This window comes from Camellia sinensis, chromosome 3 (genome assembly GCF_055761805.1).
Source record: "Camellia sinensis isolate YWXY chromosome 3, ASM5576180v1, whole genome shotgun sequence".
Lineage (NCBI taxonomy): Eukaryota > Viridiplantae > Streptophyta > Magnoliopsida > Ericales > Theaceae > Camellia > Camellia sinensis.
The window spans coordinates 206,339,393-206,357,243 of record NC_138963.1 but is presented as its reverse complement, the minus strand read 5'-3'; positions in this window follow the sequence as shown (position 1 = coordinate 206,357,243).

Sequence of the window (17,851 nt, the reverse complement as noted above, 5' to 3'; positions counted from 1 at the left end):
ACCCACCATATTATATCTCGGGGCACTGTATCATATGCTTTCTCAAGGTCGATAAACACTATATAAATGTATCTTTTCTTTTCTCTATACTTTTCTATTACTCTTCTCAAAAGATAGATCGTTTTCATTGTTGACCTGCTAGGCATAGACCCAAATTGATTCTCTGACACTTTTGTTATATCTCACAATGGGCGTTCCATCACCCTTTCCCACACTTTCATTATATGACACATTAGCTTGATTCCTCTACAGTTGTTGCAATTCTGGACATCTCCTTTATTCTTATAGATTGGCACTAAAATACTCTTCCTCCACTCATCTGGCATGTTCCTAGTCAACAAAATTTTGCTAAACAACCTAGTCAACCAAGCAACCCCCTTTTTATCCAAATACTTCCAAGCTTCAATAGGGATATCATCGGGTTCTAAAGCCTTATTTAATTTCATCTTCTTAAGTGTAATCTCCATTTCAAAGTTCCTGATCCTACGATAGAATCTATAGTCATGGTATCATATTACTGGCTATTTCTTTCCCTATTGTCATACGTCCATGTTTCTAATTTAATAGTTTCTCAAAATAATCTTTCCATCTTTCTTTAATCTCTTCATCCTTCACCAATACCTTAGAATCCTCACTCTTGATGCATTTAACTTGATTAAAATCTCTTGTTTTTCTCTCTCCGTATCTTAGCAAGTTTGTATACCCTCTTCTCTCCCTCCTTACTATCTAGTCTAGTGTATAGGTCATCATAAGCTTTCAACTTAGCCTCTCTCACTACTTTCTTGACCTCCTTATTAGCCAATCTATAGCTCTTAACGTTTTCCTCAGTTCTATCTTTCTGCCACTCTTTTTTTTTTTTTTTTTTTTAATTTAACTGCCACTTGAACCTTTTCCCTCCATCACCAAGTTTCCCTAGAGCTAGGTCCCGTTCCTTTCGACTCTCTAAGTACTTCCCTTGAGATTCTTCTCATACAATTGGCCATTGAGTTCCACATAGTGTTAGCATCATCTTCCAAGTCCCAAGTACTTTCCTTATCCATTCTATTCTTAAATATTTCTAGTTTATCCCCTTTTAGGTCCCTCCATCTCGTCCTACGACGCCCACCATCCTTTCTAGCTTGGTATTGCCCTCTAAAACATAAATCTAGTATCAAAATCCTATGTTGAGAGGCCAGGCTCTCTCCAGGAATCACCTTATAATCATTGCATTTTAGGCGGTCCACTTTTCTCACTAAGAAGTAATCCATTTGGCTCTTAACTGACCCACTCTTAAAGGTTATCAAATGCTCCTCTTGTAGACACCTCATTTTTTACGGCCTTCATATAATGCCCAACCCTTCACATGTCATCGATATTGTCCGCTTTGGGCCACGGCTGTATGAAGTTTTTCTTCCCAGGGGGTCACCCATCCCAAAACTACTCTAGCCTAAGCACGCTTAACTGTGGAGTTTTGCTAGGGATCTCACCACCCAAGAAAGGCCTCGATACTATAAAAGGGTCTAGGTTTTTACTTTTATATCCTAAGAACTCTCTCTCTATTCCCGATGTGGAACATCGGGACCTTACAATCCATTCACCTTAAGGCTGTACGTCCCCGTGCAATAGCCTGCTAGCTCGCAAGCCCGCCATATGCATTGAGAGACGCTAGGGGCCCACACTCGGTACTTTGGAGAGTCGGCTCTAATACCATTTGTAATGCCCCAACCTGTCACATGTCATCGATATTGTCTGCTTTGGGCCACGCCCGCACGGATTTGTTCTTCCCAATAGGTCACCAATCCCAGAACTACTCCAGCCTAAGCACACTTAACTGTGGAGTTCTGCTAGGGATCTCACCACCCAGGAAAGGCCTCGATACTATATAAGGGTCTAGGTTTTTACTTTTATAGCCTAGGAACTCTCCCTCCATTCCCGATGTGGAACACTGGAACCTTACACTTTAAGACTTGGATGTTCTTGCAGGTACATCCGATAATGAGTCTATTTGCTCGCCAAGTGCTCGAAGTCCTCAGTGGAACGCTACAACTTTGAGCCTTTCAAAGCCTACATCCTTTTTGTCTCATTTTTGGACCATGCCTTGGTCTTTCCATCTTGCAATCTCTGGTAGACTGTTGGCCATCCCTGGAGGCTGCCGGCCATCATATCTTGTCTGCCGGCCATTGATGTGCCTTACTGGCCATCACTAATGGCCGATCGGCCACCAGTATTTTTTACAGATATTTTATGCCAGCTGTGCCAGTTGTTTGCACAGATGCTTGCATTTGTCCACACGTGGAGGGCTAGATCTCCTGTATAGATTTCATGTTTTCTATATATAGGGACCCCCTCTGTCATGTTTTGGGGTTAGAAAAAATTTTAGACTCAAAATTTTCCTCTCTCTATACAATTCTCTATTTCTCTACAAATTTTCTACACTCTTGCCTACAATTTCTACACTCTTGCCTATACACCCTTAACCAAATCCTCTCATCTTTGAGCTGAGGTGTTCTTGGGCTTGGTTTGAGCTCTAGAAGGTGCTATTTGCTTGGAATTGTTGCTTAGAATCACTCTTCTCTTCAAGAGGTATAATACTAGCTTTGTAGGATTACTTTACATACTTGTATTTTTATTGTTTTAGGCTATTTTTGAGCTGTAAAAAAACCTGTGTTTATGGGATGAAATTGGTGTTTTTAGCCATTTAAGGTTAGGGAGTGGTTCATTCCTCTTTATTCCTTGTTTAAAAAGCCTTTGCACCTTTGTTTCCCATTTTCAAACCATTTTTTTTAGGCCTTTAAACGTTGATTTTTAGAGTGTTTTCAGTAGTAAAAATCATATTTTGAAGTCCAAATTTGGAGGGGTTCACCTCCTCTCCTTGTGTCTTGTTTGCTAGCCTAGTTAGTGCCATGCTTTAGCTTATTTTGCTAGCTTGTTATAGCTTAATTCTAGCATGTTTTAGCCTCTGATTTAGGCTATTTTAACTCTGTTTTGGGTTGGTTGTTGCATTTGAGTCTTGTATTGCATAGTTGTCGTGTAATAGTCCCCACAAGCTTGGTGTTTTAGGCCTTTAGACACTACTTATTTGAGTTGATTGCATGTTTTTGGTGCTTTTCACACTTAATTTCAGCACTAATCATCTCTGCAACCTCCTTCATTTCTTGGATTTTAATTTTTCTTTGAAAATGGTTTCAAGTCACTTGTTTGCCTACGTGTGAAATTGAGGTTTCATACTTAATGGTTTAATCCCTTAGGGGGTTCATTACCAATGGTATGATACTTCTTTCATACCTAAAGCAACTTGTGTTTTGAGCTCTCTTTCCATTAGAGGACTTTAATTCACCTTTGGACTTAATTAGATTAAAGAATGGTTGGTAAGTTAAGAAAGAGAAATTAAAACTTGGGATTAAAAGTGAACAAGATAATAACTTGAGTGTTGTGTGTTCAATCGAACGTTAATTGAACATAAGGAAAGTTGGGACATTTCATACTCAAAGTGATGAAATGTGTCAAGTTTCCTAGGTCTCTATTGCCCTTGATCATGTATGATAGGGTGATGGTTCTTGTGTGTCTCATTTTACATTTATTAAACTTGGATATCTTGAGTCACAAGCCATCATGCAATGAAATTGCTTGAGTTGGTGGTTTTTGGTTTAAGTTCACAACTCCTTGGATTTGTTCATGAAAAGGAGGGGTGAGTTGTGCAAACAATCTGTGGGAATACCCTTTTTTTGCTCTGTTTGTTCTCTATTGTAGCAAGTTGAACCAGTGCATCAGTGGCCAGTAGGTTACTATCCATGGTCGGCAGGTGGCCAGCAGAGCACAATTGATGGCCGATAGGCCACTTCCATGGCCGGTAGGTGGCCGACAGTCTTTACCAGTGGTCGGCTGGCCACTGATGTAAACCTTAGCAGAATGTTGGTAAGGTGGAGCAAAATGGTTCTGGAAGTGTTCAACTCTATAAACAGAGGCTTTCGGGAGCGAAATAGAGATCTTTTCGGGTGATATTCGAGCATGTGCATCTTCCATATCCCGAGGCAGAGTAGTGGAATACTTTAATTATTTAGCTTATTTGTATTTGTGTTATAATTTAATTAGCTTACTAGTTAGTTAAATTAAGAGTGTTGTAATAATTAGTTAATTGGTTTAGCTAGTTATTTATTTGGTTTGCAATAATTAGCTTCATTAGTTTATTGAATTATCTTAGCTCTAATTAGTTGCTAGTTAGTTTTGCTTTATTCATTCGGACTCTCCTTCGTGAGAGCAAAATGTAATAATGTGCATGTCTTCTAACCCCCTGTCTTTCTCCATTTTATTTAATTGCTTTTGATGGTTAGATTAGGGACATATTTCAATTAGCATACCTTATGTTTGCATCGATTCATCTTGTCTTGCATGCACCAAGGTTCGGCGCATCATTCAAACTGCATTGTCGTTTCAATACATTCTTTGAATACGTACTTAGACCGCATGTCTTGAATTAATTCATATATCATATTAGTAGCCAAGCCTATTAATTGCATTATTGCATGTGTTGCATTAGACATCTTATATAGTTAGGAATCATGTATATTTTTTTCTAACTCTTTTGTTTTATCTTAGCTTGGAGTACTAGGTGAGTTTTTAGTGCTTTAGCATACTTGCATGTGTGTGAGTGATTGTCATGACTAGCATGCTTGCCATGAGGCAAAATGCTTACTTGCTAAACTGCTTGAATGCCTGTGGATGAAGGTTTATTGTTTGAATTGGAACGATTCAACGAATGTACATTTTAAGCCCACTATGTCTAGTGGAAAATTCACCGTTTTAAGCCCACTTTGTTAAGTGGCAAAATTCACAAACTTTAATCCCGCTTGAGGTGGCAAATTCAAACCCCTTTCACAAAATAAACGTGAAATTGAATTGTTCCAACTTGAGCAAACTAGTCTATACTTATTCATGCGCGTCACATAGTAAAGCTAGCCTAATAACCGGAACAAGAGCACATAATGTACATAAAAATCATATCATGATTAGTAGAGGCCGATCTTTGATTGGGCGAGCAGGGGTGCTCAATTCATGACCTTCCCCTCTCGTAGCTAAGTTCCCTAGTCGAGGCAACTTTGGTGATGATGGACAGGTGGCCTTTGGCACGAGTCATGGGTTTCCTAAATTTTTCCAAAATAAATATTTAGGTGGGGACTCTGTATATGGAAAAGTAGTCTATTTTTGGAAATTTGATTCAAAATCGATTTTTCAAAAGATTTTTCAAATTTGGACTTTTTAGTGTTTATCAATTTCACATTGCATTTGTGAGATTAGATTCAGAACCGTGGGAGTCCGAACTGTAGGGATTTCTTTCAAACATTTCGAAAGGGGGCACGAAAAAGGCGAGCTATAATTTCTGTCGACTCTGTTGGGGATTTAGAGAACTTGATTCGAACTCATGATATGACATTTTATCCACACTGATGTGTTTTTTTGCATTTGCATTTGCATTTGCATTGGTGTGCTTAAGTCACTGTGTTTGCCATCTGCTATTCCTGAACGGTTTACCGGAGGCTTGCTTGGAAAAGCTTGCCAAAAGGCTGGCCGGTTGTAGGCTCTGCCATGGTGGAAACACAATCCTTGGATCTAGACTACCGCTGTACCATTTGATCCTCCTTTCACTTCTCAGTGTTAGGTGTGAGAGGTATATTAGGTAGTCTTGCTGAGGTACCCTTTTTGACCAATTGGCCTAGTTGCATATTGAGAGCCATAGAGACTACTCCAAACTAAGACAGGTTGCTTACCCGAATGCAGGATTGTGTGAAACCGCATTGTTTGAGTAGTGAACCCTAGTTCCTAATGAAACTAGGACAGGGGAATCCTACCCCATCATAGGGGTGTTTTGGCTTTCACTTAACTGGTTTGTGCTTTTAGAGTGAAACTCTATAGGAATGTATGTATTAGTTGCAAGTTTGGGTATCTGTTTCGGGGGCAGAAATCAGTGTTGAGTGCAGTTCTACAACTTATGATTACAACTGTGTGTTGTTAGTATCTAAGCTAAGGTGTTATGCGGTTTCTGATTTTCACTTTCTTTTTGTTTTATTTCTTTTTGCAAGGTAGTTTCTTATAATTGCTTTGGACATTTCTGTTACCCCTCAAGCACTCCGGACCCGTGTAAGGAGACTTTACAGATCCGGGGATCTTGTCAGGGGACAACCAGTGTTTGTTTCGCTCCTATTGGTTACGAGACAGAGGAGGGTTAGGCATAATTCACCAATCCACCAGTCGTCTTTTATTTCACCTGCGCTCGGCCAGGCTCAATCTTCTACTTCCACTCCAGAAAGAGATTATTCGCCAGTTTTGATGGCTCAACATCCCCCGGTTAGCATGGAAGACATGCTTCGTCATCTCCAGCAAACCATTGAAACCATGCAGCTAGATGCTACTCGCCAAGCTGAAATTACAACCCATCAAGCGGAAGTGATAAATAGGCTGCAGTAACAACAACCATCGCAAGCAGCGGCTTTTGCCTCCCATGCACCTCCAGTGGGTATCCTAATGCTAGGAATCACTATCAATGTCTAAGAGAATTTGGGCAACCGATAGACCCCATTCCACTGCAAGCCTCTAAGGCACTAGTGTACCAAACTGAGGCGCCATTTGAATTCGAGGTTAACCCCACTGCACTGCTGGTCAACAAGCTAGAAAAGCTTTTTAAACGGGCACAGGGTGTGAACTTAATCCCTGACATTGAAGATGGATACACCGACTCCGTAGTAACTCTTCCGGACATATTCAAGATGCCACACATAGACCGGTTTGATGGCTTTGGGGATCCTATGGTCCATTTGCGATTATTCTCAGATATCTTGCGGTCGATGAGCCTAACCAGACTTCAAAAGCTGTCGCTTTTCGGCCAGACCTTGTTAGGGATAGCGGCTATCTGGTATGCAAAGATGGAAGACTTTGTGAAATGGAGCTGGGAGGAAATGACTGAGGCTTTCATCGCACAGTACTCCTACAATACCTAGATCGAGGTTACAACCCGTGATCTTGAGGCAACCCGATAGGAGCCAAAGGAGGGACTCTCGGACTTTGTGACCCAGTGGAGGGCCAAGGCTTCGATGATGACTACCAGGCCTTCAGAAAAGGACCAAATCAGAATGGTGGTCCGCAATCTGCAAGGGAAATTACTGCAGAAGATGATTGTCTTGCCATTGTTTACATTCACTAAGCTCCACGAGATAGGAGTTCAAATTGAAGATGTGATGAAACAAGGGTTGATTGCTGATGAAAAGGAACAGCCTAAGAGGCCTTTCACACATAATTCCAATGCAACCATGAGTGGAAGCATAATTGCACGACCATCTGATGTGAATGTCATCACCATGACACCCAAAACTGGCAACTCTTTTGCCAGTACAAATCCACAAACCTCAAACAGCTAGGCCTGATTTTAAAGGGTCTTTACCCCACTATATATGCCTTTATCCCAAGCCCTAAGGGTGCTAATAAAAAAGGGGCACCTTAAGTCGTTAGAACAATACCCACTACCCAATCCTCTCCCACCTAAACACAACCCGGTTAAGTACTGTGCTTTTCACCAGCAGCACGATTACGAAACTGACCAATGCTACCGGTTGCATCATGAGATTCAAGATCTCATCGACAACAAGGTGATAGCACCACCCCAAAAGCTAAATGTACCTACTAACCCTCTTCCAGCCCACAATCAGGTTTCTCCACCTCGGCACTTAAATCTAACACATACACTGGCCATCCCATATGACCCCAGCGTATACATTACCTCTTCCCACCTACCTAAACTAGCCATGTTCATTCTTGAAAGCACATACTTGTGCATGATTGACACGTCCATACTTCAACCTAAACCCGTGGTGGTGACAGTGGCAGAAGGAGGGAGGTTGGCCTTGGGAGAGAATGTCAGTCCATCGCTTGAGAGCTTTGTGGACTTAGTTGAGGGGATGTATGACCCTTGCTGTTACATTGTGCCTGTGGATCAAGCCAAACCCGAAGTGGAATTACTGATAGCAGTGAAGGTCAATGTGGTTCGGGAAGACGGCTCGAGCCAAGGTTGGGATGATCTAGTGAAGCTAGAAGAAGACTTAAACAATCTGCAGTTCTACGATGAACAGGATCAGGGGGATGCACAGATTGACTGGTTTGATCTGAATGGGTCGACAGGCAATTCCGGGTGGCTTAGTGACGAGCCTGACAAAGAGGAGAAAATTTAACCAAAACTTGGAGAAAAGGAAGCGAGAATAACTGCAGTGGCCGGAATGGCCAAGGATAAGGGAAAATTGCCAAAGAACACTAGTATCAAGAATTTAGCTCAAGAACTGGGCGCCGTGAGTACCGCGGATACTGAACAAGAAGCCACGTTAAAGCGGTTTGTGCAAGAAAGAGATCAATACAAACAGGAAGCTAGAACAACTCAATGCCCTGCGGGGGATACTTCTGATGAAGGAATGATCAGACCAAAGTCGGACAATTGTTTGTCGGCTGCCGGAGGTGCATGGTGGGAGGACGATGATCTGTTTTTGGCTCACACTGACGAGGATTGGGGTGAAGACCTGCCAGAAAATACCTGGTACTTTGAAGAGGTTGATCATATGATGAGGAATGGGTGGTATTTCATGCCCCCACATGTGGATCAAGCTGAAGCCTCCAAGAAGGTTAAAGAGGTAGAGAAATAGAGGGAAAACAGTTGGAAGAAGAAGTAGTACTGAAACAACTGAAGAAGATCCTTGCCGATATTTCAATCTGGGGTCTGCTTATGGCTTCTCGTGTGCACCAATAGGCTGTGCTATCAGTGATGGATAAAGCCAAATTATCCATTGATACCACTCCTGAATAGCTTGTTGAATTAGTCTTCTCGGGAGGCGTTGCGCCAACTTTAACCTTCTCAAACAATGAACTGCGGCCAGAAGGCTCAACACATAACAAACCCCTATACATATCAGTAGAGTGCAGAGAAAAGTGGGTGCCAGTGGTATTGGTCGACACCAGGTCAGCAATCAATGTTTGCCCATCTCGTACAACATATGCAATCAGCTTGAAACCAGCAGATTTCATGCCTACATCCCAGGTGATTCGGGCGTATGACAACACTAGCAGGGAGGTGATGGGCATGGTACAGATCAGAGTTCAAGTGAGTCCAGCTCAATAGGATATTGAGTTCCATGTCCTGGATGTGTTGGCCACTTTCAATTTATTACTAGGAAAGTCATGGTTGCACCAAGTAAAAGCTGTCTCCTCTACCCTCTATCAAATGCTGAAATATCCCCATGGAAAGGGGGTGACTATTGTGTTCTGGAATTCATCTGTACATCTTCTGCCAGACGTAACTACACCTGTACTGGAAATTGTTCATGGCAAGGATGATATATTCCTCTATGGATTTACCCTAGCTGAGGCTCAGGCAGTGCAAACCATCTTGGCAACTGATGAGGGCTTGTATGTCAGGGCTCAATCAATCTACTTGATGAACAAGCTCCAGCATGTACTAGGAATGGGTTTGGGAAGAAGTGGCCAAAAGAGCGTCACAACATTGGCCGATGTGCCATATAACCCGTATGCCTTTGGTCTTGGCTATACGCCCACCAATGAGGATTGGGTTAGGAAAGGAAAAGAGATGACTGACAAAGTCAGAGCTAAGCAGACTAGGAAGCGCTATTAGCTTATGCATAGACCAATCCAAGGAACCCTAAATGGTTATTTTGTTTGGGAGGGTGAAGACTTCCTATTTTGCGGTTTCCCCAAACCCTGGTTCATTTCTGGGAAGTAGCGGGTTCCTGGCTTTGAAATTTTCTTTGACTTACAACTGCAAGACAATTATGCAGAGGAAAGGGCAAAGCCAATTATTGCTGACGCTGAACGAAGCATAGAAAGTGACCCGGACAACAATGAACTTGAAGTAGGAGCAGCACTGTCATGTCTCCTTTTGGATCCTACAATTGACTTAGAGAGCTTGGGGGATAACCTGACCGTTTCTATGATAAGGGACCAATCGGGTGTGAACCCTTCTAGCAGCATTGTGGATGCATTTTATGCACCATCCCTCATTTGGAAGTTGGACGAGGGCTACATGTCTAGTAGTTCTGAGTTGGGCAGTGAGCCAAAATCTGATTCCACAGAGTCTATGGAGTTGGAATTATATTCCGATTCTTCTGAGTCTGGGTTTGATATTCCTGGGGGTGATAACCCAGATGCCAAGGTTTTATCCAGGTCGCCCTTTTCTTTTTCCTTTGAGTCGGTTGTAACCGAGGAACTAGATGAGCTTGACCTTGTGAATGAGAATGCCACTGCAGATTCCGAGTATTTCTCTGTGCCTCTTGTTTATTGCATTGATCATGATCTTCAAAATTTTGATGCAAACGATGAGGAAGGAATTTCTATGGTTTTGAAAAAATTGATTAATCGAGAAGAAGAGAGGTTTGCAAATCCCTTCACCGATGAAATCATTGCTTTTAATGTGGGTACTGAGAAGGATCTGCGTCTGGTCCAGATTGGGTCCACGTTGTCTTCAGAGGAATGTAAGCGCTTAGTTGTTTTATTAAAAGATTTCAAAGATGTTTTTGCATGGTCTTACGAAGACATGCCTGGAATCGATCATGAGATTGTATAGCATTGGATCCCTCTCGACCCTGAGGCCTTACCCATCAAACACAATAACTGAAATCATTTCAATTAATATGGGTACTAAGAAAGATTCGCGTTTGGTCCAGATCGGGTCCACGTTGTCTTCGGAGGAGCGCAAGCGCTTAGTCGCTTTATTAAAAGATTTCAAAGATGTTTTTGCGTGGTCATACGAAGACATGCCTGGAATCAATCCCGAGATTGTACAGCATCGGATCCCTTTTGACCCTGAGGCCCAACCCATCAAGCAGAAACTGTGGAGAATGCACCTGGATTGGGCTTTGAAGATTAAAGAAAAGGTCTCCAAGCAGATAGACGCAGGGTTTTTGCTAGTATCTGAGTATCCAACTTGGTTGGCCAACATTGTTCTAGTGCCAAAGAAAGATGGCAGAATTCCGATGTGTGTGTATTTCAGAGATCTGAATGGAGCCAGTCTGAAAGATGACTTCCCTCTACTGCACATCGACGAATTGGTGGACTTCACCACATGCCATGCATTGCTCTCCTTCATGGATGAATTTTCTGGGTATAACCAGATTTTGATGGCACCTGAAAACAGAGAGAAAACCACTTTCACCATGCCGTGGGGAACCTACTGCTATAGGGTGATGCCGTTTGGGTTGAAAAATGTCGGGGCTACCTATCAAAGGGCTGCAACCATAATTATGCATGGCATGATCCATAAAGAGGTCGAGGTGTATGTGGACGACATGATTGTCAATTCCAAGGAAAGAGAGGGCCACTATACCGCCTTGAAGAAATTCTTCCAACAGATCAGAGAATACAGATTGATGACGAATCCACAGAAGTGTACTTTTGGCGTAACAATAGGGAAAATACTGGGCTTCTTGATCACACAGAGGGGCATCGAGGTAGATCCTTCCAAAATATAGGCCATCCTAGAAATGCCACCACCAAGGACTGAAAAGGAGGTGCGAGGCTTTCTGGGTAAAGTGCAATTCATAAGACGGTTTATTTCAAAATTAACCTTGACTTGTGAACCATTTTTTGGTCTCTTGAAGAAAGGAAAGAAGTTCTGATGGGATGATCGGTGTCAATTCGCTTTTGAGCAGATCACTTAGTACCTTCAGAATCCACCCGTGTTGTGGCTGCTAGAATCGGGGAAGCCATTGATTCTGTATTTGTCAGTAACGGACACAATAATGGGATGCATGCTTGCTAAAGAATCTGAGGATAGGGTAGAGAAAGCCATCTACTATTTGAGCAGGAAAATGCTGGACTATGAGACCCGTTACATCCCACTGGAGAAGGCTTGCTTAGCCTTGGTATGGGTTACCAGGAAGTTGAGGCACTACTTGTGAGCTCACTCCGTAATTCTGGTTTCGAGATTAGATCCTATCAAATAACTCTTTGAGAAACCAGCGCTTACGGGTAGGCTAGCCCGTTTGCTGCTTCTCCTCTCCGAATTTGATCTAAAGTATGTCACTCGTAAGTCTGTCAAGGAGAAAGTGGTAGCTGAGCTCCTGGCAGATCACCCAGTGGAAGGGGATGAAGCGGTAGAATACCTATTCCCAAATGAAGCCATTTTGCAAATCGAGGAAGAGATTTGGACAATATACTTTTATGGAGCATCTAATCAATACGGTTATGGGATAGGGGTGTTGCTGATAGCACCCGACAATTCCCATATACCCTTAGCCTTCAAACTCCGGTTCAAGGTATCTAACAACGAAGCAGCATACGAGGCATGTGTCGCTGGTTTGGAAGCCGCCTTGGAACTAGGGGCAAAAAGGTTGGACGTCACTGGGGACTCGAACCTAGTTGTGTCTTAAGCAAATAGAGATGGGAAGGTCAAGGAAGAAAAGATGAAGATCTATCACCAAACCCTGGATATTTTGATTCCTAGGTTTGAAAAGCTGACTTTCACGCATCTACTGAGAGAGAACAACAAGTTCGCTAATGCCTTATCAACTCTATCTTCTATGATAGACCTCCCATTTGGAGTCAGAATGCGTTCGATCATCATTGAGCAGAGATATACGCTGTCCTACGAGACTATCGCCGCAATAGATGAAGCACAAGGTCAAAACCCTTGGTTTTATGATATTTGGAACTTCTTGGAAAATGAGGTTTATCCACCAGGAGCAAATGCCAAAGATAAGAGGGCAATATGGCGGATGGCCATTCAATTTATCATCTGTGAAGGTAAATTGTACAAGAGAGGTCATCTGGGAATGCACAAGTTGTGTGTTGACGCAGAATAATCAAAGTGCCTAATGGAGGCCATCCATAGAGGAAAGTGCGGAGCGCACATGAGTAGAGTAATGTTAGCCCGAAATATTCTCAGGTAAGGTTACTATTGGTTTACTGTGGAGGAGGATTGTATCAGTTTTGTTCAGCGATGCCACACATGCCAAATTCATGCGAATCGCATGAACATCCTGTCGTCGAAGCTGTAAAACATGACTTCACCATGGCCTTTTTCAGTCTGGGAAATTGATGTCATTGGCACAGTCACACTGAAAGGGTCAAATGGGCATGAATACATTATGGTGGCAATTGATTACTTTACAAAGTGGGTAGAAGCTTAGTCCTATGCAGTGTTGAAAGCAACGCATGTGGCTAAGTTCATCCGAAACAACATCATTTGCCGTTATGGAGTCCCAAACGATATCATTTCAGATAATGGCTCCCATTTCAAGAAAGAAGTAATCGACTTGTTGGAAAAATACAACGTGGCTTTTCATAAGTCATCTACTTACCGGTTGCAAACCAACGAAGCTGTTGAGGCTGCCAACAAGAATATCAAGCATATTCTACAGAAGATAGTTGAGACCTACAGGGATTGGCCAGACAAATTGCCATTCACACTCTGGGGCTATAGAACTTCAATCTGGACGTCTAAAGGGGCAATTCCTTATTCTCATGTCTATGGGATGGAAGCTGTTCTGCCAATTGAAATAGAAGTTTTATCATTGTGGCTTATGGCTAAGTGTCAAATAGAAGAGGCGGACTGGCAATAGAGCAGGTTCGAAGAACTAATGCTATTTGATAAGAGAAGGTTGAAAGCATTGTACCATGTTTAGAGTTATCAACGCAGGATAGCCAGGGCTTTTAACAAGAAGGCTAAGTCTAGGAATCTCAAAGAAGGGGATTTGGTGCTGAAAGACGACCGAGCTCCCATCCATGACCCTAGGGGCATGTTCAGACCCAATTGAACTGGTCCTTACATCATAAAAACTATCTGGTCGGGTGGAGCTGTTATTCTCATGGACTTGGATGGCCTAGAATTTTCCCAACCGATCAACATGGACAACTTGAAGAAATACTATCCCTGAGAGGTTCATTAGGCCGAAAACCTAGAAGGGCGACCTAGGCAAAAGTTAGAGCACAAAAAAGTTAAAAAAAAAGAAAAACTGAGCTCGCAAGGTTGAAAACCCTAAAAGGAGGCCTTGGCAAAAGTTAGAGTGCAAAAGGAGAGAGTTAATACTCGAGTGAACCTAAACCGAACTACTCAAGGCTTGATTCCCATCTTCGGGATACGTAGGCAACTTCATCCTGAAGTTCAGCCATAAACACCTCCAGATCAACTGTCCTGTCCATGTGTTTGATCAAGTTATCTTTGTCTGTTCTTTATCTGAATGTTCGGTTGTGATCTTCTCTGAGAACTGGTTACAGTACTGAGCAGTGCTATTCAGTCAAGGGGCAATTTTCCATTTTCGGATTCGGGTTTGTACATCTTGAGGATAGATTCTGTGCGTGTCAAGTGGTGATCCTTATCGAAAATGGTTTTGAAAAGTTTTGATAAAATTTGATTTTTGCCTAAATTTTACCTGTTACAACTTAGACCATTTTTAGACCAAAAGGAAAATTTTCAGTGCTCACAACTTTAATTTCATTGATTTCAATACGAAGTTCTCCAACTCTCGATACAAATCAAAGTTGCTTTTATTACATTCATAAAACTTGAAAAGTAAGATCAAAGCAATAAACTAGGGGCACAGATGAGTCAAGTGCTCCTGTGTCCCCCGTTTGTGCTTATGGAAGCTTCTGATGCTAAAGTGGACCCGGTTTGTGCCTCATCTTCGAGCCAAGTTAGGTACTCGCCAGAAAGGGTGCAACTGAAACTAGGGGCAGGGGCTAGAAGCTCTCTCATCCTCCAAGCAGTGAGGTACCCAGCTAAATGTGAACCTCGGATGGGGAATGAAATTGGGTACTCTACCCTCTCATCTGGCAAGTCTGATCATGTCCAAACTGATGCTTGAACTAGAATGGAAAGTAGAATACATAGTGTGTCAGGCCAATTAGTTGAATGCCAGTTTCCCGAGTCATGTTATCGCTCATTTCGATCAGATTAAGCCAGGGGCAATGCCAAGCAATGTCAGCAGTAGACCTGTTGCACATCCAGTGGCACCACCATCCTTCATTCGGGAAATCCACTAGTTGTTGGCGGAAAAAATATGCTCGGGCTGAGTATGCAGGGCAAGAGTCCACTACCTTTAGCTTGTCCCTTAGCCACACCTGGGGATGGATGAAAGAAAAGAGAGATTAAAGAATAGAGAGATGTATGTTAAGAGAAAAGTGAGAAAAGGGCTTTGAGAGAAAAATAGAGCATGAATGCCGAGTGATGTGAGAAGCACATATTAGAAATGGTGGGAAACATTACCTAAAGAAGTAGTGGACTTCCCACGAATTTGGTGGTCTCTCGCCGATGGAAGGCATCTAAGCCTATCAAAGTCTTGGCTAGCCCCAAGCCAATGCAATATTTGCCCTCTTTTAGGCCTTGCACCACTTCAATTAGCCAAATGCTAGACCCGCTAAAACTAGGGGCAAGAAGAAAATGTGTTAGCATACACAAACAAAGGGCGTGTTGCCGAAAATCCTGTCAAATAAGATTACCTCGGTTGCCGACCTTAGAAAATCGATAAATCAGGCTGGGAATGTCCAGCTCTCTATTGTGGACCAAAGATCGAACCTCGTGTAGAGTAAGCCCGCACATCTGTCCCAAAGCTTGAATGTGGCCAAAGCGAGGTTGAGATATGATTTCCTCATCGCGCCGGGATTCCATTAGCACTTGAAATTCTTCGATTGTCAGGCATATCTCTTGTCCCCCAAAGTTAAAGATGTATGTAATCGGGTTCCAACATCTAGTTGTGGTATGAAGGAACAAAAAACAAAGTGGAGAACAACTCTGCGGGAAAAGTGCATTTATGCCGAAACCCCGGAAATTCACCTTTTCTGAGCCATCTAAAGTTGTAATCCAATTTGAGAGTGTAGACATCCCATTTTTTACCATCCTCAAGACTGGGACATCATCACTTGTGCATATGATGATTATTTTTTTTTGTGTTGGTTTTGAGTGCCCGAAGTCCTCTGCGGAACGCTTTGTCTTTGAGCCTTTAGACCTTGTCCTTTCTATGCCTTGTTTTGGATCAAAACTTGGTGCTTGGAACCTTGTCGTGACCTATCGGCCACCACCAGAGGCTGTCGGCCATGGCTTGTGCTTGTTGGCCATTGGTGTGGCCGGTCGGCCACCAGTCTCTTTTTCCTGATATTTGTTAATATTTGTTGACAGTTGTGCCACCTGTTAGCACATTGAGCTGCATCTTCCTACATGTGTATGGTAGGATGATTCTAAGATCAAGGCATGTTTTTTTATATATAGGGGGGTTCCTCCCCTATTTTCAAGGGTTAGAAAATTTAGAGCAAAGATCTCTCTCCCTAGATTTCACTCTCTCTCTCTCTCTCTCTCTTACAATTTTGTGCCTAATTGCTTGTTTTCTCTACATTTTTGCATACACATCCTAAATCAAATCCTCTTACCTTTCAGCTGAGGTTATTTGGGATCTTTTTGGAGCTCTTGAAGGTGGTTATTTGGAGCTCTTGAAGGTGGTTTTAGCTTGGTTTTGTGCCTAGAATTGCCCTTTGCTTCAAGAGGTAGTTTACTTACCTTGTTTGCTTTGTTTTGCAAGCTTGGTTTACCATCTTTTCGTACTATTTTGGGGTTGGTTTTGAACTGAAAAAAACTCTATTTTTGTGGCCTAAAAGTGCTGGTTTGGGCCTCTTTTTTAGTTAGGGAGTGGTTCACCTTTCTTGCTTATTAGTTTGTAAAGCTTTTGTGCCTTTATTCATCACTTTCAAATCAACTTTTTTGTGGGCCTTTTAACAACTAAATTTTAGAGGTTTTTCAGTGGAAAAAAACTCATTTTGAAGTCCAAATTTGGAGGGGTTAACCTCCCCTCCTTGTGTCTTGTTTGCATGCCTAGTTAGCTTCACATGTTAGCATGTTTTTTTTAGCTTAACTTAGCTCAAGTCCAGCATGTCTTAGTGTAGACCGCCCGAACTTCTCTCCGCGCGCCCCCCTTTTGGAGAGGGCGCAAATCGGGTTCTAGCTACTACAGTTTGGACTCCTGTCACGGTTCTGAATCTAATCTCATGAAGTGCAATGTAAGACTGATAAATCACCAAAGAGTCCAAATCCGGAAAATCATTTTGGAAAATCGATTTTAATTAAAAAAGCGCCAAACATGGACTGCTTTGCCAGATTTCAGAGTAGCCACCTAAATATTTTGTTTTGGAAAATTTAGGAAACCTTGACTCGTGCCTAAGGCCACGTGTCCGTCATCACAAAAGTTGCCTCGGCTCGGGAACTTGGGTACGAGAGGGGAAGGTTTTGAAATGAGCACCACCGCTCGCCCGATCAAAGTATCGGCCTCTACTAACATGATATGTTGTTTTTGAAAGCACATGTGTTCTTATTCCGATTATTTAGCTAACTTTACTATGTGATGCACACAATACGCAAGTATAGGCTAAATCGCTCGATTTGGAACAAAACATCTCATGTTTGTTTTTCGAAAATGGTTTGAAGATGCTACTCGCAAGTAGGCTAAAACGCGGATTTGCCACCAAACAAGGTGGGCTTAAAACATGATGATTTGCAACTTCAAGTGGGCTTAAAACTCACATTTTGATGAATTGTTCCAATTCAAGTAATGAAGCCTTCGTCCACAGGCATTCATGCAGTTAATCATTTAAGCAAATAGCCTCATGGCAAGCATGCTGACATGGCAACACTCACACTCATGCAGGGATGCTAAAGCAGAAACACTTATAGTGTACTCCGAGCCAAAACAGAAAACTAGTTAGAAATCATGCATGCTCCCAACTATGTTGAAATGCCTAATGCAACATATGCAAAAATGCAACTAAATAGGCTCAGCTATCTAATCCTGGCATATGGTTTGCAAAAATTTTGATGCACGTATTCAAATAGGTATTAAAATACGAT